General features: G+C 36.6%; 1 protein-coding gene across 3 annotated transcripts in view; it reads left to right on the top strand.

Moving 5' to 3' along the window:
- SUGCT (succinyl-CoA:glutarate-CoA transferase) overlaps positions 1 to 27,396 on the top strand; it is a 755,607-nt gene that overhangs the window by 352,795 nt on the left and 375,416 nt on the right. The window lies entirely within an intron of this gene.

The raw sequence follows: 27,396 nt of genomic DNA, 5'->3' as shown, positions 1-27,396 counted from the left end.
TGACCCACAATGCTGGAGAGGGTTCCCATTTTCACTGGAGGAAGCATAGCCGCAGGGGAGACCTCTCCTTGTGGTGCTATGCTGACTGGGGTGAGGAACAGTATGGTCATTGTGTCACCACTTGTCTTGCCCTTCTAATGCAGTCTGTCTTGGTCTCTGTGGGGTGGGGGGGGGCACTTAAGTCTCAGCCCTCTGTTGTAGGATTCTCTCAGTGGGGCTCCTGGGTGGCTCAGTCGGTTAAGCATCTGACTCTTGATTTCAGCTTAGGTCATGATCTCACGGTTCATGGATTCCAGCCGAATGTCAGGCTCCACACTAACAGCATGGAGCCTGCTTGGGATTCTCTCTATCATTCTCTCTCTCTCTCTCTCTCTCTCTCTCTCTCTCTCTCTCCCCGCCCCTCAAAAATAAATAAACAAACATTAAAAAAAAAAAAAGAATTCTCTCAGTGGTGTCTTCTTCTTAAATAGCTGGTAGTCATTCTTATGAGGAGTAACAGTCAGGAATGATGTATGTTACACCTCGGGATGTCACTCCTATGTCCATTTTTAGCTTGAGGGTTGTACAAAAACAGATGGACTAAATGTGGCCCATGGGTCACAATTTTGAGTTTTTGAGCCTGTTTTAAAACAATGGTGATTTACTATTTCTCATGATTCTGAGAGTTGGCTTGGTGGTCCTGTTGGACTTGGGGGCTCCATTAAGTGGTTGCTTTTAGCTAGTAGGTTATCTGGGCCAGAAAGTCCAGGATGGCCCTACTCTCTTGTCTGGCTGGTGCCGGCTATTGGTTACATGGAGTTACTTGGTTCTCTTGTTCATCTTTTTAATCCTTCAGGCTACAGAGACTTGCTTATATGGTGCTCTTTGAATACCGTTGAAGGGCAAAGGCAGAAGCAACAAGGCTTTTGAGATGTGGACTCTAGAACTTGCACAGTATCTCTTCCATCATATTTTATTAGTCTAGATGCATCCCAAGGTCAACCAACATTTAAACTGGAGGCAAATATTTTATTTTTTTAGAGAATTCATTACATTAATATGCTGACATATATTATGAATCTCAGTGGAGAAGTGTAGCAAGCAGTGATTTCCAAACGAATGTGGCCAGAGAAACTGTTTTCTCCTTTCTACTCCACTAGCCCCAATTCCTATTAACATATCAAGGGATGTTAGCATGCCTTGGAACACAGTTTGGAAATCAGGATATATAATCTAATATAATTTAGGAAACTAGATACTGAAATAATATCAGAATATAAGAATGTATTAAAAACATAAACCTCTATAGTTAAGTAGAGCTTATCTCAAATATTAAAGTTACAGGAAACCTAGGACTTGAACTTGCACAGGGGTTCTACCTTTTACTGTTATATTGTAGCAGAGTAGAGTTATGTAGATCTTGGACTGAACTAGATTATTTTAATACCAGAACAAAAGGACCATGCATTCATTACCTAAGACAGATTGGGAAGGCTGCAGGATCTTTCCAGGATTTTATCCAGGGTTTAGAAAATACTAAATCCAGAGAATGGGTTGAAAGTTGGGAGAGAGAATAAAATCAATATCTGAATGCACACTAGTAAATACAGATTGTTCACTAAAATGATTATATTTGTCAGATGGAAAAGAGTATTAAACACTGATCTGCATATAATAAAGGAATAATACTTTTAACAAAACTTACAACTAATTGAGTTAAGCATGTGATCAAATACAAAATCAATGTACAGAAAATACTGCTTTCCTTTATAATTGTATATGTAATGAAGGAGAGATTCCATACCTACCAGCAGTAACACCATATACAAAACACCTAGGAAAATGGTAACAAGGTATGGTAGTTACATGAAAAAAAAAAAATCACAAAATTTATTGCTAGGAGAACTAAATATTGTAAAGATGTCAGTTTTTCTTATTATTAGTTGTTTAACAAAATCCAAACACCATTTCAACAGCATTAATTTGGGAATTTAACAAATTCTAAAATTTATCTTTAAGAATAGAGTAAATGAATTAAGAAGTATTAGAGATTACTATCCCTACTATGTATTAGAACAACTCTAAAAACACCATAATGCACCATAAATGCATATATTTATTTTCTGTGTAAGAGAGTCAGAGAGAGAGAGAGAGAGAGAGAGAATCGTGATATGGGGCTTGATCTCACGACTGTGAGATCATGACTTGAGCCAAAATCAAGAGTCAGACACTTAACCAACTGGGCCACCTAGGCTCCCCTTAAACACCATAAATAAATTAAAAGAAAAATGAAGTGGGAAAAGTATTTCCAACAGTAACTACAGATAATGGTAGTTATTTTACAAGAGAACAGCCAAATAGATTAGAAAACAACAAACAAACAACAACAGTAACCTCAGCAGATTAACCTGAATAACTCATAAAAGCTGAAATCTTAATGTCAATATATGAAGAAGTATTTGGTTTTGCTAATAATTAGATATATGTAGATAAAGATGGCTCAAATATGTTATTTATTCAAATATTTATTAAACAAAATAATTAATGTGTCCTAATACATAGTAAGATATAGAAGTTGATGCCATGCTGAGGAGAAAGAACGTGGACAGTAGGTGTATAGAACATTAAAGTGACTATTCTTAGTGACTTTATAATTCTATTTTAAAATAACCATCCTTTGCATTCTAGTAAATCTCTTTAGAGGAATCAAGCTAAAGACACTTCCAGAGTTGTTTGCAATAATGAAATATGCAAAGCACATAAACATATGGCATTAGGGTAATAAGTAAGCACTTACTGTAGAATATTGTTCATTCACCCCAAATTAAATTTTTTATAGGAAGGGAAATGCTTATTATATAATATTAATTTAAAAAGGAAAAACTATAAACTATATTAACAACAGCAAAGGAAAGGCACCAAGGGGAGAAGTATTGGTTAATATTAACCATGGTTGTCTCTGGAGAGAATTGTAATTTCACCCATTTTAGGAGAGCAAACAACATAACACCAAAAATAACCAAAAAATAAAAAATTCTGTGCTCTGGCCTAATTGGTAAACACACCAACAGTTTTATTATAAGTGTTTGGTCATTGAGTGCTAAGAATAGCACAGAACATAGAGGTCAAAATAAAGGTAAGAAGTTAATGCTGTTTAAGGAGATGCCTCCTGTCGTTAGTGCATGTTCTTAATTTCACTTGGTGTGCATTTCAAAATAAAAACAGGTATCTTTGATTTTTTTCTAACCTTAATGTTAATCTGGATAAAAATCTACATTTTTATGATAATGTCCTATACATTTTACTTGTTTTCAGTTGTACTTTTATTACATTTACTGAGAAGGTTGTATATATTCTGTGCTTTGACTTCTGGAAAGGAAAGTGTAAAGTTGGTAAGAAGAAAAAGGACCGTGTCTTTTGTGTGCTACAAAACTTTTCATTTTTCAGTGGGGGAAAGAATATTTTGATGAAACACAGTCCACCAATGAATTCTGCCATAATTTGGAGAATCTACTAACAATTTATGCGTGCTTTTTGTGGTTGTTTACCGTATTGTTCAATAAAGCTTACATATTTGTTGTAACAGTAACCATATGAAGCATCTTAAAGCAACATGTCCATGCAAAAGCTGTATGTTTGAGAAATGTCAATAATTTTCTGATAGCGGGTCACCTTATTTTTTTCCATGCAACAACCGGCAGTAGAATGCAACATTTAATCATTAAAATGTTATTTTTCAGTAAAATAAAAAATTGCTACAAAGTAAGATTGCACTTAGGATACCTTCCCAAGAAGCCTTATGCTTTTCCCATTCCCAAGGTGTTTCTAAGTCTGCACTGTTCATTCTATAAGAAAGCAGAAACCTAGCATTACTGGTTAATCAATAACACTTTCCACTGCTTCTTGAAATTACTCCTGGAATTAGAAGGGGGCAACTGTGACCTCAGAATGCAGTAGCAAAGGGTGGCATGATTTGGTTTTCCAGTTTGATAGATCCAGTATGATTTATTTTCCTAAGTACCAACAACTCCCTTTGAGCTTATCCAAAAAGGAAATGATTTAAGGAACTCATCCCTCTCAGAAATATCCTTGAGAATGGGGGCAGTTTTGTAATTTGGTACTGGAAATCCACTGCTGGGTGACAGGGTGGGCAAAGACATACATTGTACTTGAGTTACAGTGATTATGTTAAAAATTCCTGTCTCATATTCCTTTCCCATTATTTTGCCATCTTTCCTTCCCTAAACCTATTATTGGGTTTAGCTAATGACCTAGAAGAAAATCGTGCTAACCCCTTTTATTTTCCCCCAAGACATGCTCTAGTTTAGCTCAGAACATAAAACAATCAAAGCGTGTATAATTAATGTCAGAGCTATCCATGGTATGCTTAAAAAGATAAATTACTTAAACTCTTGAAGAAATTAAATTAAGTCATTACTTAATTACTTAAAGTTAGTGGAAGATTTAAGAGTGATTCAGAAATCACTTAGCTGGGTTTCCCCTAAAGCAGATCCTGATCCAGGGACTTGGGTGGAGGGAATTTATTAGGGAAATGATCTCATGAAACACAAATAAACAAGGGGAAAATAAGACAGAGAAGGGTGCTTTGATGAGCAGGTTGCCACTGTGGGCAGCTGGGGTCAGTCATTCTGGGAACATTGAAAATGGCCTGGAATGTGCTTCACTATCATCTCACCAGAGAATGGGGACACTGGGTATTTATCCACCATCTCCCGTCCCTAGTGCTTGAGGATTGCCCCTGCGGGTGCCATCCAGCAAATTCCCACGGTGTTGGAGAAAGCCCACATATAAGGAAACGATGCAGGCATTTGCAAGAGGAAGCCATCAGTGGGCTGGAACTCTCTAGAGCTGAGGTAGAGCTCATGCTGGTCAAGGGCACATGGGGTGGGGATTCTACAGCCTCTGCAGCTATTCGTGTCAGAGGACAAGAAAGGCTGAATAGAATCGTGGTTAACCTCAGTTGAAGCTGGAATTAGACTTCTCAGCTTTCAACAGTTGTCCTGTCCTATCAATTGTAAGATATTAGGCAAGCTGTGAGGCTTTGATATTCTACATTTTTCATCTGTAAATTGGGGATAATAATAATAATCCTTACGTCTAGAATTGTTGGAAGAATTGAATGGGTGAATACACACAGAGGAAAAGCTCTCAGCAGAATGCCTGGCATAGGGCAGACACTAGATAACGTGTTACTTATTGTACAGGCCGGGCAGCAGTCTAATGGAGTGGTAGTTCATTTGTTTTGGGTAACAGTTCTGTTGCTGTCCCAGTTTCCACTCTTATTACGCAGCCATGTGGCATGTTGACTCTCAATAAGCGACCACAAACGCCTTATTTCCTTTTCTTTTCTTCCTCCCTCCCTCCCTCTCTCTCTCTCTCCCCCCCTTTTTCTTTCTTTCTTTCTTTCCTTTCTTTCTTTCTTTCTCTCTTTCTCTTTCTTTCTTTCTTTCTTTCTTTCTTTCTTTCTCTCTTTCTCTCTTTCTCTTTCTTTCTTTCTTTCTTTCTCTCTTTCTCTTTCTTTCTTTCTTTCTTTCTTTCTTTCTTTCTTTCTTTCTTTCTTTCTTCCTTTCAAAGAGAGAGAGCACATGTGAGTCAGCAGGGAAGGGGCAGAGGGAGCAGGAGAGTCTCCACACCCAGCACAGAGCCCAACCAGGCCCCATCTCACAAACTGTGAGATCATGACCTGAGCCAAAATCAAGAGTCAGATGCTTAACCGACTAAGTGACCCAGGTGCCCTTCAAAGCACCTTTTTTTAAAAAAAAAAAAAAAAAAAAAAAAGGTGCCCTGGAGGCACCTGGGTGGTTCGGTGGGTTAAGCATCCGACTTCAGCTCAGGTCATGACCTCACAGTTTGTGAGTTCGAGCCCCACGTCAGGCTCTGAGCTAATAGCTCAGAGCCTGGAGCCTGCTTCAGATTCTGTGTCTCCCTCCCTTGCTTGTCCTTCTCTCTCTCTTCCTATCTCTCAAAAATAAATGAATAAACATTTAAAAAACGTTTAAAAAATTAAAAATAAACTCTGGCTACTATTAAGCCCTGTTTCTCTGTGCATTTATTATTTTTGTATGTAACTTCCTTTTTTTTTTTAATTAACTTTGTTTAAGACACAATTGGCTCTGTTTAAACCAACTTGATTGCTGTATCTACTAGCTTCTTATTATGCACAAATCCAACCAACATGACATCATCCTAATCCTCATTTAGATTCAACAACAGACACCACCCTTACTATCCAGGATTGAAACTGAACTGTCTGGGTGTGTGGTGGCCTGGCTTGAAATTTGCACATCATGTCCTTATGCAAACTGCATTTCTCTGTCTTATCCACAAGGACATTTTTAATGACCTTGTGGGTAGCTTTGGTGAAATCCAGGAACGCTGCCCATTCGTATTTCCTTCACACTCCTGTATGAACCCAATCAAAAGAATACTTCTTTTTATAAGTATTAAAAAGTTATTTTAAAGTCCTGTATTCAATGACGTATTGAGCTCCTACTCTGCTAAGCATCATTTTTGTGTCTCAGGGTGACTTTTCCAAGATTCAACAGCAAATGAACAAAAAACCCAGTTTCCTCATATTGAAAAAAATGGGCCATATAAGGCATCCTTGCAAAGTGCGTGCTATGATTTAGTGAGATAATGTATGAAAGCACCTATCATGGTTCCAGAGTGCATAGGTGTCTAATACGTCAGTTTCCTTTCTCAGGTTCCAGAGAGAGTAAACACAAACAATTCATTAGTCAATCAGTTGATCGATCTGTTGATCCATTCTTCCATATATACATTTTTTATTGGTCACCTCCTCATTTACTGAAGTGGTACAGCCTAGGGGAAGGGTGGGGAGAGCATGGATTCTGGAACTCATACTATCTGGGTTCTAATCCTGGATCTTTTCCTGACTGTGTGATCTTGCCAAGTCACTGAAGCCTTGCCATGCTTCAGGTTCATCATCTATCAAATGGGGATGATAATAGTATCTATGTCATAGGGTTGTTATATTAGATGTGTAATCCATGTAAAGAGCTTAAAGTAGTGTCTGGCACATAGAATATGCTATGTATAAATGTCATCTATCAAATGTCAGGCTCTGTTGTCGTATAAGGATACAACAGAAAGCAAGCCAAGCCCATCTCTTGCCCCATAGTACTTACTGTTAGTGGGGATCCCCATATTTTTTATGGAGCCATGAGACTGCTTTAATCATCTTGGTTTCTTTTAAGGATTTGAGAAATTTTGAAGAAAAAAAGAATACGATGAGTTCTTTTTTTTTTTTTAGTTCTATTTATATCTTGCCAAATTGTTTTGTGGAGTTTTGTTAATGTATATACATAATTAGATATAATTATATGCACATACAATTGTGAGTTCTGTTTTTGCATTTCCTAAAGTATTTCTGTGTATATTGTATAAAGTATTTAGTGTATATTGGCTATATATTTACTTTAAATTGCTTATGTACTAACCTGTTGTATAAATATTCTGTAGTGTACAAAGGCATTTTGCTGTTTTCTAGGCATTTAGGATATTTTTACTTTTTTACTGCATTAGAAGCTTTTGATTTGAATATCACTGTACAAATGGAATCATTCAAACTGCATGAACAGATTTATAGTTCTTATTACTTCTTAACAGATTGTTTTCAAGAAAATCTGAGTTAATTTGTAGGACCTCAGTAATATGTAACCATACTTTTTCCCCCCACTTCTTACAGTGTATAATGATACCTCAAATCATTTAACTTGCATCTCTTAAATTATAAGTGGGGCTGAGCATGTTTTTCTGTGATGGTTTATTTTCATCTTTTCCCTTTGAATAACATGTTTTTCTCCACTGATGGGTAGGCTATGAATTGTTTAAATTCTTTGTATATGCCATATTGAGGAATAGGTAAAGGATGTCAGGGTGTTTAATTTCCAGAAGAGAGGACTTGATGGAGGATCATGGCTGCTGTTTTAGAATGTGAAAAGACTGTTATGGGGAAGAATGTGGTCTGAGGCTCCCCAGGAGTCAACAAGGATCAGTGGGGAAGACATTTCCAGAGGCAGATTCGAGGATGGATGTGAACGGTTGTGTTCTAACATTTACAGTCTTGGTTCCCACCCTCAGGAAAAGGGTACCAGGGTGGGTGGAGCTAGGGAGGATGGGAAAAGAAGAGAAAGATTGGGAAGCTACAATCCTTCTTCAGAGATTTCCAAATATGAAGTGAGTTCCTTCTGAAGGTACTGTCTTCCCTGGCAGAGCACTGTCTGTACTATCTACATGCAAAAGCAGGTTGGACGGCCACCCTTCTGGGTTTTAAGGATTGGAAGACATTACCAATAGAATTCATTCTCCCTCTGGTATCCTTTGGAATAATAAAAAAAGTAGATTCTCTGTCTTATAACTCTTTTCCTTCCTATCATTTTCATGTTAGTGTATTATGTCCAGTAACAAAATCATGTGCCCTTTCCTAAAGGTGTTCATTCATGGAAGACACCAGATGAGAAAGTGGGTAAATCTGTGAAGTAGTAGATTTTCACACTTCATTTGAAAATGTCTTTTATTTGGGGCACCTGCGTGACTCAGTCAGTTAAGCATCCAACTCTTGGTTTCAGCTCAGGTCATGATCTTGCGGTTTCTTGCATTCAAGCCCCGTGTTGGGCTCTGCATTGACTGCACTCGTGCTTGGGATTCTCTGTCTCCCTGTCTCTCTGCCCCTGCCCCTGTCTCTCTCAAAATAAATAAATAAACTTAAAAAAAATAAAGAAGAAAGAAAATATCTTTTGTTTAATGAGTGTAAATCAGATTCAGTAGAGATGCCTTGAAAAGCAGTGTTTTGAAGCAGGAAAATTAAGGAACAATTGCAAGCTTGCCTTTTAGGGTGTGTTGCTTTGCATTAGCTTATACCTGGATTCAGATTGTGTTTGATATGATGCTAATGGTCTAAATGTGTATTTGAAGTGAGTAGAAGAGGTGGACGTCATACATCACCTGGGTTATACATTTTACTCCTGGGCAGGACTAGAAGCACGTAAGTAAAAGATGCCTGTTGGTCAAGTGATAACAGGTTGAACTTGGCCAGGAAAAATAAAAACTGAATCATAAATGAGTTTCCTTTGACTTCAAAATGGCACCTGACTCACAGCCAAAAGGAAGCTTCTCCACATTTCTTAAAAATAATACCCTGGAGGGGCGCCTGTGTGGCTCAGTTGGTTAAGCATTTGACTCTTGATTTCAGCTCAGCTCATGATCTGAGTTCATGGGTTCAAGCCTTGCATTGGGCTCCCCACTGACAATGCAGAGCCTGCTTGGGATTCTCTGTCTCCCTCTCTCTGCCCCTCCCCTGCTCTCTCTAAACTTAAACATTTTTTTGAACAATACCCTTGAACTTCTGGGAAGACGGTGGTGGCAGTGGCAGCATCATTTTTGGATCTCCCAAATCTCCACATAAAAACAGAGCTACTAAAGAACAAAATGAGAAAAAAACAAGGAAAACACTTACAACAAAAGGACAACCCTCTTCAACCCCAAAATGTGAGTGGAGACAAACTACCAAAAGCATAGGACCTGAATAATAGCATGTGTCTGTAAGGGGAAAAACCGAGGGTAGCACTGGGGCCTCTGTCCTGGACTCGAGCATAGGTTCAGAATAACCTAGACACATTCTTCAGGAAGGGACGAGCAATTTTGAGAACAGCAACAGAAGCTAGGAACTCAGTGCAGGGCTTCCCAATGAGCTCTGAAGAAACTGGGGCAGTATAGTTGCTATGAATTGTGGACAGTCCCCTCCAGGAGAGGACTCCATGCTGAAAAACTGCAGGGAGTGAGATAAAAATTGAGCAGGGTATTGGGAAGCCAGCATGGCTCAGTCGGTTAAGCACTGACTTCAGCTCAGGTCATGATCTCACGGTTCGTGAGTTTGAGCCCTGCGTTGGGCTCTGTGCTGACAGCTTAGAGCCTGGAGCCTGCTTCGGATTCTGTGTCTCCCTCTCTCTCTCTGCCCCTCCCTCCACTCACACTCTATCTTGCTCTGTCTCTCAAAAATAATAAACATTAAAAAAAGTTTAAAAGTATATAAAAAATTAAAAATTCAGGAAAACTAGTTTTACATAAAAAAGGAGAAAGTAACAGAAAAGTGCTGAGATCAAATCCTATCAGTTATAAAATTTAAAAAAGAGAAGAAGCAGAATGATATTCCTATAGGCAATGAAAACATGCCATTAAGACATGCCCATAGAACAGATAAAAATGAAGTAAAAGACACTAAAAATGATGTAAGATCTGAAAGAGCAACTTGACTAAGAATTTGAAACACACAGAAATTAAGTGAAAGAACTCAGAAAATATTACATATGAAAGAAAAAAAATCAAGATTAAATGAGAAGGCACACAAGAGGGAATCAACAACAGAAAAGTCTTCAGGAAAATAAAAAAAAAATTCAAAAATTAAAAAGCAATGGAAATATATTTCAAGCAAGAATTTGAGGAAAGTGCCAAATGTTGAAGATGGAGGGGGGAAGAAAATCTAACACATGACTAATAGCAGTCTCCAAGGTATAAAACCAAAGCAGGAGAACAGAACAAATACAGAAACAACAGGGTGTCTATAAAAGTCTGGAAATATAAGCTAATGTACATTATGTCATAAAAGACAGTTAAAAAAATACAGTTAATATATACTTAAATTTTAAAGCAAAATGGTGTAATGAATGCCCATGGAATTACTACTCATGCAAGAACTAGAATATTAATCTATTTGTATGTGACTCACCTATATCATCTTCCTGGTACCCTCCGGGAGGAAGGAACAGCTACACTGAATTTTGTGTTCATTTCCTTCCTTTCTTTATGTACTTTCAACACATATATAGGTAGCCTAAAGAATAGATTGTTTAGTTCATAAATGACACTTTTAATATTTAAGAACATAATAATATTATCTGTTTCCAGACTTTTAAGATAGTCACTATAACTGATGGCAATTTCCTGAAGTTAAAAAAAATAATTTGAAGCTATATATTGAAATAGCATACCATGTATCTGAGACTATTGACTCTAAAAAACAATGCTAAGACATAGTAAAATTATTGGACTTTAAAGGAAAAAATATATATATCTTTCAAGCCAGTAGGCAAAAAGAACGCATAATGTATAAGGGCAAGAAATTTAAATTATCAGATTTTTTTTTCAGGAGCAGTAATTTATTCCAGAAAAAAAAAAGGGGGAGTAACATTTTAAAGATATTCAAAGAAAGAAAGCTAAGGATTTTCATAAACACTCAACCTGACCTTAAAGTAAAAAGGATACACATTGTTAATAATTATGCAAGAATTGTGTAATCTACTAAAAAATGGGCTAACAAAAGTAACTGGAAATATAGTGACCTAAAGACTTGTGGCAAGCCCCATTTATAAATATGAAATATATGTAATATAAGTAAATGAAAGTCAAAGAGAAAGTATGTAGTATGCACCGGCAATATATTCTGGCTATGTAGATACATAGATACAGAAAGTTAAACATGGGGAGTACAATTGGGGCCACATAACAAAAATATTTTTTAAAAAAATCGTAATTGTGGTAGGATTAAAGTAGTTATTCTGAGATTATTGTGTATGTGATGTAGGATAATGCAAATGGATAGTTATGAGTTATTCTAATTCTATTATCACCTGTGTCCTTGAGAATCAAAATTATTCTAAAAGTTCTGTACATTAAAAACCACCGTAAATAAAAGTTAAAGGCAAATACAAAACTTGTCAAAGCTTGTCACACATTAATATGAAAGAGGAAAACCCAATAGAAAATTATTGAAAGAATATAATCAGGCATTTTATAAATAAAGATACACAAATAATCAAAAGCATTAGTGATTAGCAAGATGTCTTTCTTTTTTCTTTTGGCTCACCAAATTGGGAAAAATCAAATCAAATGATAGTTTCCGATTTGCTGTAAGAGAAACTGTCCATACAGTGCATTTGGCAACATTTATTCTTTTCACTGAGACCTTCTTAAGTCATCCTATTAATGGTGTGTCCACTCATGGAAGGTGTTTATTTTCTGCTTTATTTTTCTCCACAGCACTTCTGCAAGAAATATAGATTTTACTCATTTATCCTGTCTCCTTCATGATGATGAGAATTTTTGTTTTGTTCACTGCTATAATCCTAGACACTTCCTAGCACTTAGTAGGAACTCAGTAAATACTTGTTCAATGAATGAATATAAAAATGTTCTAAAATTATGCACATTTAAAAGATTTTCATTTCTAGGAATAAATCCTGAGGAAATAAGATCATGTATAGAGAATAAGCTGTGATGATGTTTATTGAAGCAACATTCACATACCTTAAGAAAATAAAACACAAATATCCAAATGCCATAGTAAGTAACTATTCCTTGACTGTTGGACATGTGATTGCTAAATTTGAAATGGTTACAAAGCATCGTAAATCATTTATCCATTGATGGATATGTGGTTGCTTCCACGTTTTAACTATTGTGAATAGAGGCGCCTGGGTGGCTCAGTGGGTTAAGTGTTCAACTCTTGATTTCGGCTCAGGTCATGAACTTATGGTTTGTGAGTTTGAATCCCACATCAGGCTCCACACTGACAATGCAGAACCTGCTTGGGATTCTTTCTCTCCCTCTCTACCCCACCCCTACTAAAGTTCATGCTCTCTCTCTCAAAATAAAAAAATAAACTAAAAAAAATTTAAAAAATAACAATTGTGAATAATGCTGCTATAAACACAGGTGTACAAATACTTTGAGATCTTGCTTTCACTCCTTTTGGGTATATACTCATTAGTGGAATTACTGGGTCATATGGCAATTCTTTTTTTTTTTAAAGTTTTTTGGGGAATATCCATACAGTTTTCCAGGTGACTGTACCATTTTACATTCTCACCAACAGTGCACGAGAGTTTCAATCTCTCCACATCCTTGCTAGCACTTGTTTTCTGGGTTTTTTTCTTCTCTTGAAATAGTCATACTTTCAAGGTGTGAGGTGATATCTCTATGTAGTTTTGATTTGCATTTCACCATTGATTAAAGATGAGCATCTTTTCATGTGCTTTGAAGAAATGTCTATTCAAGTCCTTTACCCATTTTTTAAACTGTGTTGTTTCTTTGTTGTTGAGTTTTTGGAGTTCTCTATATATTTTGGTTATTAATCCCTTATCAGATATATAATTTGCAAATATTCTTTCCCATTCTGTGCATTGCCTTTTTTTCTCTTAATGCTAGGATACAGGAACTTGATTTATTTATTTTTATTTAAATTTTAGTTAACATACAGTACAATATCAGTTTCAGGAGTAGAATTTAGTGATTCATCAGTTACATAAAACACCCAGTGCTCATCACAAGTGCCCTCCATCGTACCCATCACCCATCTAGCCAATCTCCCACTCACCTCCCTCCATCAACCCTCAGTTTGTTCTCTATCATTAGAAGTCTCTCATGGTTTGTTTCCCTCTCTTCCCCACCCCTTCCCATATGTTCATCTGTTTTGTTTTTTAAATTCCACATATGAGCGAAATCATATGGCATTTGTCTTTCTCTGATTGACTTATTTCATTGAACATAATTCATTCTAGCTGTATCCATGTCATTGAAAATGGCGAGAGTTCATTCTTTTTGATAACTGACTAATATTCCATTGTATATGTATCACATCTTCTTTATCCATTCATCAGTTGATGGATATTTGGGCTCCCTCCTGAGTTTGGCTATTGTTGATAATGTGCTATAACCAGTGAAGTTCATACATCCCTTTGAATCTCTATTTTTGTATCCTTTGGGTAAATATCTAGTAATGCAATTGCCGGGTCATAGAGTAGATCTATTTTTAGTTTTTTGAAGAGTCTCCATACTGTTCTCCTGAGTGGCTGCACCAGTTTGCATTCCCAACAACAGTGCAAAAGAGTTCCCTTTTCTCCACATCCTGCCAACGCCTATAGTTTCTTGTGTTGTTCATTTTAGCCATTCTGTTAGGTGTGAGGTGCTGTTTCACCATGGTTTTGATTTATATTTCCCTGAAGATGATTGATGTTGAATATCTTTTCATTTGTCTGTTAGCCATCTGGATGTCTTGTTTGATAAAGGGTCTATTCATGTTTTTTGCCCATTTCTTAACTGGGTTGTTTGATTTTTGGGTGTTGAGTTTGGTAAGTTCTTTATAGATTTTGGATACTAACCCTTTATCAGATATGTCATTTGCAGATATCTTCTCCCATTCCATAGGCTGCCTTTTAGTTTTGTTGATTGTTTTCTTTGCTGTGCAGAAGTTTTTCTCTTGATGAAGTCCCAATAGTTCATATTTTCTTTTGTTTCCCTTGCCTTCAGCAATGTGTCTAGTGAGAAGTTGTTCTGGCCAAGGTCAAAGAGGTTGCTGCCTGTGTTCTTCTCTAGGATTTTGATGGTTTCCTGTCTCACATTTAGGTCTGTCATCTATTTTGAATTTATTTTATGTATGGTGTTATAAAGTGGTCCAGTTTCATTCTTCTGCATGTCACCACCAGTTTTCCCACCATCATTTGTTGAAGAGACTGTCTTTTTTCCATTGGATATTCTTTCTTGCTTTGTTGAAGATGAGTTGACCATATAGTTGTGGGACCACTTCCAGGTTTTCTATTCTGTTCCATTGATCTATTTGTCTGGTTTTGTGCCAAAACATACCGTCTTGATGACTACAACTTTGTAGTAAAGCTTGAAATCTGGAATCGTGATGCCTCCAGTTTTGTTTTTCTTTTTTAGCATTGCTTTGGCTATTTGGCAGCATCTTTTGTGGTTCCACACAAATTTTGGGATTGTTTATTATAGCTCTGCAAAAAAAATACTGGTGGTATTTTGATAGGGATTGCATTAAATGTGTAGACTGCTTTGAGTAGTATAGACATTTAAAAAAAATGTTTAAATGTTTTTTATCTATCTATTTTTTTGAGACAGAGAGAGGCAGAGCATGAGCAGGGGAGGGGCAGAGAGAGAGAGAGACACACACAGAATCTGAAGCAGGCTCCAGGCTCTGAGCTGTCAGCACAGAGCCCGACGTGGGGCTTGAACTCACGGACTGTGAGATCATGACCTGAGCTGAAGTTGGACGCTTAACCGACTGAGCCACCCAGGCACCCCTAGACATTTTAACAATGTTTGTTCCTCCAATCCCTGAGCATGGAATATTTTTCCATTTCTTTGTGTCTTCTTCAATTTCTTTCATAAGCATTATATAGTTTTCAGTGTACAGATCTTTTACCTCTTTGGTTAGCTTTCTAGGTTTCCTAGGTTTCCAGGTTTTATTCTTTTTCCTAGGTTTATTATTATTCCTAGTTTTCTAGGTTTCATTCCTAGGTTTCTTATGATTTTTGGTGAAATTGTAAATGGGATCAATTCCTTTATTTCTCTTTCTGTTGCTTCATTATTGGTGAATATAAATGCAACAGATTTCTATACGTTGATTTTATATTCTGTGACTTTGCTGAATTCATGTATCAGTTCTAGCTATTTTTTTGGTGGAGTCTTTCAGGTTTTCCATGTAGAGTATCATGTTGTCTGCAAATAGTGAAAGTTTGACTTCTTCCTTGCCAATTTGTATGCCCTTTATTTCCTTTCGTTGTCTGATTACTGAGGCTATGACTTCCAGTACTATGTTAAATAGTAATGGTGAGAGTGGACATCCTTGTCTTGTTTCTGACCATAGGGGAAAGGCTCTCAGTTTTTCCCCATTGAGGATGATATTAGCTGCTGGTCTTTCATACATGGCCCTTATGATGTTGAGGTATGTTCCATCTATCCCTACTTTGTTGAAGGTTTTTTATCAAGAATAGATACTTCTGTCAAATGCTTTTTCTACATCTATTGAGAAGATCATAACCTTTCTTTTATTAATGTGTTGTATCACATTGATGATTTGTGAATATTGAACTAGCCCTGCAGCCCAGGAAATCTCACTTGATCATGGTGAATAATTCTTTTAATGTAATTTTGAATTCAATGTGTGCATTGGCTTTTTACTTTATGAATAGTGTCTTTGATGCACAAATTTTTCAAATTTTCATGAAGTCCAGTTTATCTTTTTTTTTTTTTTTTTTTTTTTTGGTTACCTGTGCCTTTGGTGTCCTATCCAAAAAATCATTGCCAAATCCAGTGTTGTGAAACTTTTGTCCTATGTATTCTTCTAAGAGCTTTCTTGTTCTATGTGTTACATTTAGGTCCATGATCCATTTTGAGTTAATTTTTGTACATGGTGTTAGATAAGATTCCAAAATCATTCTTTTTACATGTGGATATACAGTTAGTTTTCCCTGCACCATTTGTTGAAAAATCGTCCTTTCCCCCATTGAATGGTCTTGGCACCCTGTTAAAAGTCATCTGACCATAAATGTTAGGGTTTATTTCTGGCTCTCTTTTCTATTCTGTTAGTCTGTATGTCTGTCTTTATGCAAAACCATACTCTTTTGATTACTATAACTTTGTAGTTATAGTCTCTCTCTCTCTCAAAAAAAGTAAATAAATAAATAAAACGTTAAATATGGTTGAGATGATAGATTTAAAGTTATGTGTATTTATTTTAACACAATGAAAAGAAAAAAACTATTGTGATCTCTTTTAAATTTCTAAAATTATTTTTTTAATGTTTATTTATTTTTGAGAGAGCGAGACAGAGCACGAGCGGGGGAGGGATGGAGAGAGAAGGAGACACAGAATCCAAAGCAAGCTCCAGGCTCTGAGCTGTCAGCACAGAGCCTGACGTGGGCTCGAACTCATGAACCGTGATATCATGACCTGAGCTGAAGTGAGAAGCTTAACTGAGCCACCCAGGTGCTCCTAAAATTATTTCTGTAATTGATTTTATTTCTTCTTTTGTGTCTGTTGATATTAAATATTTTTCTATAAAAATTACATGTTGCTTTACTAGTAGGTCTTCACAAAGAGATCTCAGTTCAAGAGGCTTATGTTTTAGTATGAGAGGCCTTGGTATAAGTTATTTCTGGACCTTGGAAATGTGGGCAACTTTCCTATATTAGCTTTGCAGTGATGCTGCTTGGGCTGTTTGTACAGTCACAGCAGATGCTGGTCAAACCGTTATAATATTATGACCCACACTTCATTTAAAATCTGTACAAAACAGAGTATGTTTCTGAACTGTGAATGATCGTTAGTATGGGCCAGAATTATTACTGTGGTAACAGTTAGTGTGAATCTTAAGAAATAGTGGCCTAGTAAGTGTCTTGATGGGTTTAAGAGCAAGTTGTATGAAAAGTTCTGAGTGACCCTGCTCTGGAAGGCAGTGACTGGATTCCCCGGGGGAATTCTCACTCCATCTTTTGTGTGGCCTGCAGATTGACATTCAGGCAAAGGAGAGAGCTAGTGAATGCTAGAGGGAAAAAGGGATAACTTTAATCATAATTTATCAGTAATAGTAGAGATAAATTTCTAAGAGGAAATAAGGTCTGAGAAGATTACAGGAAATATTAAGTCTGTGGTTCTGTTTACGGTAGGAACACCGACCAACAAATTCCAGCTGTTTTTCTGTGGGTTATAGAAGTGTCACAGGCCTGTTTATAGTTAATGCATTGTAGACTTTAGCCTGGATATTATGGAATCCTATTGGTTTGGGTCGGATTTACTCAGATTTGTCCAAAGAGACCTTTTCTATAGGCAGTATATTTATCTACCAAATTTTTGTTTCCAAAACTTCTAGTTTCTTCCCCCTTGTTGCCAACAGTTTGCCTCTCCAGTAATGTTAGTGTAGCTTTATTTATTTAACACTTCTGTAGCACTGACTCATACCATGCACTGTTCTATACACCTTTAAATTTAATGCCTCATGACAAGCTTACAAGCTAGATACTGCTTATTAAATCAGAGCAGAAAGCAAAAAAATGACAGGACAAGAATTATGATTTGTCTACATTAAAATTAATAGTTATTGTATGAAAAGGTAAGAAAGCTAAAAGACGAGCTATAGTGTAGAAAAAATTTAAAGCACGTTAAGTCAGTAGTAAAAGAGAAATAGTCCAATTGAGAAAAGTGCAAAAAATATGAAAGGGAAAGAAAAAAATATTCTTTAAACTTGTGAAAAGATGTTTACCTTCTCTAGTTGTGAGAAATGCAATTTAATTTAAAGTAACCATGAGAGGGGTCCCTGGGTGGCTCAGCTGGCTGAGCATCTGACTTCAGCTTAGGTCATGATCCATGGTTCGTGAGTTTGAGTCCTGCGTCAGGCTCTGTGCTGGCAGCTCAGAGCCTGCAGTCTGCTTTGGATTCTGTGTCTCCCTCTGTCTGCCCCTTCTCTGCTTGTGCTCTGTCTCTTTCTCAAAAATAAATAAACAATAAAAAAAATTAAAGTAACCATGAGATACCATTTCATCTCTACCAGAGTGACAAAACTTTAGTCTGACAATAACAAAAGTTGGTGAGAATATGGAGCATGAAAGAAGCAAAAATTGTCATCAGGCTGTATGGAGCTCTTTGGAGAATAGTCTGGCAAAATCTAATACAGCTGATGATATGTCTACTTTATGACTCAGCAATTCTGCTTCTCTATGTATACCTTAGGGAATCAATCCTACTTGAATAGAGAAAATTATAAGGTTCTATTGAGCATCATGTGTAATAGTAGGAAACTGGAAACAATAGACCATAAGTAGGAAAAAAGATAAATTGCGGAATATTCACACAGGAATGTGCCCAGTGGATAAAGCACATGAACCAAATCCGTATGTATGAATACAGATAGATCTTGAAATTAAAATGCTTAATATGAAAGCAAGTTCCAGTATAAAGTTTAAAAACCCACATGATACCTTTTATTGCTCATGGATTAATTCCAACAGATACACATGTATTTAATAGGATGGTGCTTCTTTTGAAGAGGAGAAAAAGGGCAACAAGGTAAAAGAGAGGTACAAAAGGGGCTTCACCTCTGTTGGCAACATTTGTTCCTTAAAGATAGGAAACACAGATGCTCAAATGTTAAGATTTTAATGATGTGGGTAGGTGAGGGGACATAAGTATTTGTATTATTTTCTTTCCTATAGCTTTCTATTCCTATACTTTTTGGCATGTTTGAAATATTTTACAAGAGTAAAATAAAAAAATAAACTTAATAATTTAAAAACTAACTCTAGTGGATAACATTCCTGAATTTTCTTTTAAAAATCACAGGAAAGCATTGCTATTATATTGAAATAAACTCTCCCCAAAACTTGTATGTTATGTGGACAGCATTTCTTTACAAAGTTATATTCAGTTCTCACTGTCTTCCAGTGTAATGTATTTTGCAATTCTCCATTGTTTTTGTTAAGTCCCCGCAAGATATTTATTTAGCTTTCTGTGTTTTTCACAAAATTATTTGGAGTTTAAAGGCACAGTCTTTTGTATATCAAGAAGATGGGGTGTGAAAACTTTCTCTCCACTGTTCTGGATAGCCACCCTTAGAGGAAATCCACAAATGTATTTATATTTATTTGTATAAGGGGATGGAATTAATGTGTACAAATTTTAGAAGATTATGGGTTCTGGGTATACAGATATTGACACTTATATTAAAAAAAACTGTGGTTGGCAAATTGACAACTCTTCCGTAGAAACAGTATTGCAGCAAGATAAGGTTTACCTTTGTGCTTATGCAAAAAAATATAATTTTTTTTTGCAAATTGATTCATATTTCCAATTATATGAACAAATCATTGTGTGCATTGAAGAATGCTTTTATAACATAAAGTCATATTCCAATGTTAGTTAAGTTACATTTGGATTTTCATATAAAACTTCTCTGAAAATACAACTAACTAGACCTCCAAAATAACTTACATTTTTGAGTCCTGAATTTTGATGTGGAAAAATGATTGAGGGGACTCAAAGATTTAAAAACTTGTTGCAGAGTCTCTGTATATAGTTTATCCTTGAAATACTTTTCTGTTCTGACCCAAAAGTGGGGAGAAACTCATAAAACCAAGATGGATGTGATTTTACTTTTGCCACAAATGTTGCCATATTCTTCACTCAAGAAACTCTGAAGACCATGGAAGACAAAGTTTCTTTGAGCCTCTCATAAAGTCAGGCGGGAGATATAGGTAAAAGGGCAAAGGCTCCAAGTTGCTGTCACTAACTTTTAAGTCACCATATTTTGCCCAGGGGTATCCATGGACCTCTTAAGGAAATGAGACCTTGTCTATCTATGGACACAGTGTGACCTCGCAGTAGGCATTCCCTTTTGTCACTGACAGGAATTGAGACTTTGTACTTCCTCTGAACCACTAGGATGAGCCAGAAAGACAAGATTTAACATCTGTGGCTTCTCTACAAGCTACAGTGATGTTGGTACCTCTTTAAATTGTTACAACCCTCCTGGATGCTATCCTGGTTAAAATGTATTTGCTCTACTACCCCCTGCTTAGCTTGAAATCTCTGCATTGTCGCTACCTACCATGAGATCTCCAGATGTAATGAAGACCAGTTGAGATTCCTGACACTGGTGGCATCACCAATGATTTACACTGCACAAACACTGATATTTTCTAGAAAAAAAATAACAAAGTGACATGTAAATACATTTTAGAAGTCCCAGAAGCTTTGAATTTTTATTTTCAAAATTAAAAATAGGTTTTGATTGGGTGCCTGGGAGGCTCGGGAGATTGAGCATTTGACTCTTGGTTTTGGGTCAGGTCACGATTCCAGGGTCATGGGACTGAGCCCTGCATTGGGCTCTGTGCTGATCATGGAGCCTGCTTAAGGATTCTCTTTCCCTCCCTCTGCCCCTCTCATCTGCTCTCTCTCTAAAATAAATAAATAATATTTTTTGATTGAGGTACACAGTTGACTCTTAGGGGTGCCAGACTCCCACGCAGTTAGTTGAAAAATCTCTTTATAACTTTTGAGTGTCTATGAATTTAACTAGTAGTAGGCTACTGTTGACTAGAAGCCTTACTAATAACATGAACAGGTGATTAACTCATTTTGCATGTTATATGTATTATAAACTGTATTCTTACAATAAAGTAAGCTGGAGAAAAGAAAATGTTATTAAGAAAATCATAAAAAAGAAAATACATTTACAGTACTGTATTGTATTTATTGAAAAAAGTCTGTGTGTAAGTGGACCCACGCAATTCAAGCTGATATTGTTCAAAGGTCAACTGTAATTGACATATAATACTGTATTAGTTTTAGGTGTGTGGCATAATGAATGATTTGACATATATATACTTATATTTTACAGCCATAAAATATCTGAGAGATGATCAGCAGTAAATAGGATCTGCTGTATAAATTGTTAAAATGCATTCCTTGGATTGCAGTTTAGGCATATTTTATTATCGTGTTTATTTTTAGTATAAGTGACACAACTACTAAGTGGAATACCAGTTATTGGGTACTTACTATATGCTATGTGCCATGTTAGGCAATTTGCAACTATAATTTTCTTATAGCAGATGAGAAAATTAGAACTCAGAAAAGTTAAACCACTTACCTACCATCACAAAGCTAAGGGAGGTTAGGAAATACATTTCATTTATTGATTTGTTTATTGATTATCTTTCATAAATGGCAGCAGTGCATAGTGAGATGAGCTCTGAGCCAAGAATATAAAGATTGAGTATGACTCCCAATTATGCTTCAAATTTTTCGTCTTCAAAATAATGATAACTTGTCCTTTCTCATAGGATTCTTGAAAAGATCAGATTGGAATATGGTGGTCAATATTATGAGACATTATGGAACCATAGCATTGATCAATGGTCAGTGGGAAAGAAATTGGGAATTGTTGGAGACCAAGCACCTCACCCAGTACAGAGTTAACTTGCTTCTGTCCCCCAACTTTGATATGCCAGTGGCCTAAGGGTGCCGCTGCATGCTGAGCTTGGTTGGGTTGATGTTGACTTCTAGCAGGTCGACCCTACTGAGCAAACATAGAGAAAGACAAGTTCAAAATCCCACCCATGGATAGATTTGAGCCTTCTCTTACATATACCTCCCTACTTGACTTCTCTATGCCTTAATTTACTCAGTCATCATAAAACTCACCTCCCAGGATTATGATGACTAGAAATAATATATGCAAAGTATTTCTTATGGTGCCTGGTAGATAAAAGGCTCTCAGTTAAGAGTAACACCAAGATGCTAGGCTTCAAGTAATCCTTTTGAAGCCTTCTCTGGGACTGGTCTTTGGCTGCACATGACTCACAGAGCTTTGTCTGGTCTGCTCTCCTGGACTTTGCTACCTTGAGTCAAACAGTAGAAAGTTGTGGTTAACACATGGGCTTTGGACCCAGGATAGACTTCCAGCTTGGCTACTTAATTTGATATGACTTAAAAAGTTTACTTAAACTCTCTAAACTGTGGTTTATTTAAAGGTTTAAACCTTTAAAATGACCATGATGATACCTTTCTCACAGGATCGTTGTGAGAATTAATTTGATTTGAAAAATTGTGAATGTTATTAACTGATATTTTTATTAAGGTCATATAGGTAGGTGGTGCTGGGGCTGTAACTCAATATCTATCCACATCTCATGCCTTTTCTGTTGTGCACACTTCCTGTGTTTGAATACTTTCAGTAACTGGACTGACAGTGTGCTATTAATAGAAATATGTACAATGTGCAAAATAGGATGATTTTATAGAGCCATAGAAAACAATAGATAGTTTTTAAGGTCTTTTTAATTCCTGAGATCTTATGATTTTCTGGATAACATAGTCAGTCCCTAAATCAAAACATTATGTTTTAAGCATCTGTTTGTAAGTTAGTTGTTGGGAACTTGAAATTTATTTTCAATAAGACATATTTCTGTGAAGAATTTAAAGAGCAGTGTGAAGGAAGAAGGAAAAGAGGAGATATTGTGATACTGCTTTTAAACCTAAGACCCTCAGATTGTCTTCCTTCTCCAAACCTCAGTATCTAAATATACCTACTGTCAGCAAGGTTTTAGAAGAAAGTAATCTACCCCACTTATTCAAGCTAATGTGACTAAGACCCTCTTATTCTGACCAATTAGTCGTATACTCATTCATTTAGCAAATATTGGGTGCCAACTGTGTTCTCAGTTTTGGGGATATAGCAGTGAAGAGATAGTCTGTTTCTCTAGTGTGAGAGAAGATAGTCATCCTGGGAAAAGAGACAATTGGACAGATTTGAGACATCTAAAATTCACTTTAGTAAAAGGAGGAAAATTGGAGGCAATAAGTTTTTAGTCTACTATTGCCACAGTCCAAGTGTCAGACTAGATAAGTAAAACTTAACTATTGAAATGTTGATTCTGCAGGCCCGTTATGTGTCACTTATAAGAGATGACGAAAAAACGAGTTCCTGAGTTAGCCAAAAGTGTGAATTCAGGAAAGGGAGAAATACAAGGTTTATCGGGGCAACAGAAGTGGTAGTCATCCATGGGCGTGTTGTGTTTATGGGTATGGTAGTGCATCTGAGTGGAAATATCCTATGGCAACTAGGAAGAGGAGATGGGGGAAAGGTCAGGGCTAGAAATACAGATTTGGGTACCATCTCCATGGAGACGACAAGATTACTTAGGTGAAAAAGAACAAAGAATTTTGGGACTGGAAGAAAAAGGTAAAATAATTTAAAGTAGAAACTGAGGGGCGCCTGGGTGGCTCAGTCGGTTGAGCGCCCGACTTCGGCTCAGGTCATGATCTCACAGTCTGTGAGTTCGAGCCCCGCATCGGGCTCTGTGCTGATGGCTCAGAGCCTGGAGCCTGCTTCCGATTCTGTGTCTCCCTCTCTCTCTGCCCCTTCCCTGCTCATGCTCTGTCTCTCTCTGTCTCAAAAATAAATAAAAACATTAAGAAAAAAAATTAAAAAAAAAAAGAAGAAACAAATGGCCAAAGAGGTCTTAAAAATCCAATAAGTATAGTACTATAGGATGTAAAGATAGGCTGGTCAAAAGCATCAAATGCTGCGCGGAGAGCAGGTAAGATGAGGACTGTGAAAAGAATATTGGGTTTGACAAGTGGTAACTGAAGACTCTTGGAGTCTGGGTAAGAAAAAGTGTTGGTGAACAAATCAGATTTCTGAGGCTTATGCAGCCATGACAGACTGGAAATGGATAAATAAGAGGGCAAAAGGGGTAAGAGTGCCAAGAAAACGTTTTTTTTTCCAATGAAAATTGTTTATTATTGACAATAATATGGAAGATATTGATAGAGGGGAAGATTTAAGATGCATCGGAGAGAGAGTACATTACCTCCTTTCAAGTTTTCTTGCCTCTGGTCTCATCTGTATCTCTCCGTTCTCTGTGTTAATGTGTTAATGCTGATTATGTCAGTCCCCCGCTGAAAGACCTCTCTGGATTCCTCGTTGCCAGTGGAAATCCAATATCCTTAGCATAGCAGACAAGATGCCTTGCACTCCAGTTCTAACCTTATTTTCCCATTTTTCATCTTTTGCCACTCAGGGCACAGGAGACTTTAGATTCTTTCCAGGATGGGTCTTTGTACATATTGTTCTCTCTGTCTGGAAGACCCTTCTTTCCATCTTCCCCATGGAAAATGCTAACTCATCCTTCAACAGCTGGCTCAAATGTCACCTGGTTTTTTAATTCCTTCCTGACTCACCAGGCCCCGTTCAGGTCTCCTTTTTTGGTACTTTAACTCAGGTTGTATACTCATTTTTTTGCCTTAGCATCTTGCATTGCAATTCATCAATTTCTTTAGCTGTGTTCTCCTTTAGGTCTCCTTTATGATCTTTGAATACAGGGGCGTTTTTATTGTTGTAATCCCCATGACTGACACAAAACACACTATTACTAAAAACATCAGGAATGAATGAGTATTAATGTAAGGAGATAGAGCTTGAAGTGAAAAAGCATCTTCGTGCTAAATGAAATAAGCCAGATGCAGAAATACAAACAGTGCATTGATCTCACTTATGTGTGGAATCTAAAAAGTCAAACTCCTAGAACCAGAGTGTAGAATGGTGGTTGCCCAGGACTAGGGTGTGGGGAAGGTGGGGAAATACTGGTCAAAGGGTACAAGCTTTCAGTTATAAGATGAGTAAGTTCTGAGAATTGAACGCATAGCATGGTCATTATAGGTTTTAATACCATATTTTATACTTAAATTGTTCTTAAGTAGATTTTAAATGGTCTCACTTCCCCCCTCACCCACATAAATGGTAACCATGAGGTGAAGGATGTGTAAATTAATTTGCCTGCAATAATCATTTCATGATGTATATGTATATTAAATCACTGCACCACATTTCACTCTTTAAAAAACCATGTTGTACAAGCTAAATGTGTACAATTTTTATTGGTCAGTCATACCTCAAAAAAAGGTTGGGGGCTAAAGCTGTATGAATTTGAGCAGGTTAATTTCTCCAAACCTGATTTTCCTACTGATCATATGAGAATAATATTTACCTTACAGTAGCTTGTGAGGATAAAAGCTACAAGATATAGACCAAACAATTTAATAACCAGTATTTAGTAATCATTAACGTTAGAATTATTTCCAACTCCACCTTCATGGCCCATGCCTCATAGTTTCTCTCTGGTCTTGCATTTGGCTGCAACGTTACACCATTCTCTAAAGAGAAGAGTTTTTGTTTTTTAAGTGAAATCTTGATGCAAAGAAATTTAAACTCAAGTCCGTCTTCGTGTTTCATCTACCTAAGTGATGCGATCTGGTTAACAATACTCATTCTGACATCAAGTGAATTCAGCAAAAATCTAAAATGTAATATGTGGATTGATTTAATAAGTTCACAATTAAGTCTGGTTTGTTTAATGAGTTTCCAAGTAACGTCCCAGAGGAGGCTCTAGTTTTGAGGCTCACTTCACTGGATCTAGGGACACTTTCCTGTCTTACCTTCAGTATTATACTGCCTGAAAAGTGATTTAGAGCAGCTCTTTCCTTTTCCTTTTTTTTTTTTTTTCAGCAGAATTTTTGTGGTTAATAAAAACATGCGCTTACAGCTTTTTTGCATAGATAAAGGATTCCACATCAGATTTAGATCAAGAGATAGATTTTCAGAGGAAAATGATGGATGTGTCCTCTGGGAGCAGCGGAATGTAGCGATGTTCTGTCTCTGACTGATTGAGTTTAAGGCATTTACGAACACTTCCACACCCACACCCACGCAAATACACAAACAGTGGTCACAACTGCAGCTCCAGACACTGCCTCTCTCCCTTGTCTCATTTCCAAAGTGCATCCATTGTTTTCCATAACATGAAATAAATCCCTTGCTTTTGCCCAGTGGTGAAAAGCTTATATAAATACTAAAACTGCAACTATTCCCCTGAGTTTTCTGTTGGCAAGTCTGCAGCCATGGGTTTGTTTGGATATTGACATGCATTTTCTGTGCGGCTCTTTTAGGCCACTTGGGTGAGGCCAGTGGTGATAAATTCACTTGTCTTGAAAATTTATCAGCTTAACCATTATAATACTCCGTTTATGAAAATTTAAGTAATTGACACCTTGATTGAAAAGGCTCCAAGTTCAAAGTATCTCTTTTATTCTTTCAGCATATATCATTCTGGTGATATATATGTCTCAGGAAGTCTTGGCCAGGAGATGACTTTAACAGTCATTGAAAAGAAAATAAGGTTGTGAAGAATTGATTATTGTAAGACATTTAATGTGCATGGTGGTGTTCCCATGAAAGAATGCTTTTCAGTATGTAGAAGGGAAGTGTTTGGTTGTATACTACATAGGGATGGTTAACATTACTGGCTGCGATTCAAATGTACAAGAAAATCTTGTCATAATAATAAGATTAGAAAAGTGTCCTCAAAGTATTGATACTGTTTTTACCCTGGTTTTAAACAGTGGAAGGAGTAGTGTATTTCTCTTACATAATTTCCCACAGAATCTGCAAATTTAAGGTTAATTCTAGCTATGTGTAAGATTGCTGAATGGAAATCCATGAATACTATTTCAATTATATTTTCACTTGTTTTTCCATAGTAGTACCTTCTACTTGCTCCCAATAATCTATTTTACCTAAGGCGTTTTAAAAATCTCTTTTCACCTAGATTATTACTTAACTGAAAATAGTTCGCCACTTTAACAATTAGTAATTCTAAACTCTTTTACAAGTTATCACTGTTCAGTTGCCTTGAAGATCCAAGATTGTGTTCTATTTCATTGTCTTAACAAGAAAAAATACAAAACAGTGAATCTCATTAATGAATTAGGTCCCCTTTTCTTGAGACCTAATAGAGAAAATAAAGGCAATCAATTAGGCTTTTAGGTCTGTGGAGCCTAATTTTAAATTATAGAAAAAACAAACAGAGGTAAGGGACTTGGTTGGATTTGAGAGGTAATGGCTAAACTGATATATCAGTCTTCACATGCCTAGATTTGTTCTGATTAGTAAATCACAGTGCAAATAAGTACCTAAAGTTGTTTTTAGGCCAATGGTTGTGGCTGTTAGCTCTGATGTACCTTAAATATAAT

Source organism: Panthera onca, chromosome A2 (assembly GCF_046562875.1).
Source record: "Panthera onca isolate mPanOnc1 chromosome A2, mPanOnc1 haplotype 2, whole genome shotgun sequence".
Taxonomy (NCBI): domain Eukaryota; kingdom Metazoa; phylum Chordata; class Mammalia; order Carnivora; family Felidae; genus Panthera; species Panthera onca.
Note: the sequence above shows the minus strand (reverse complement) of the source record. Positions and strands in the feature narration are given on the sequence as shown.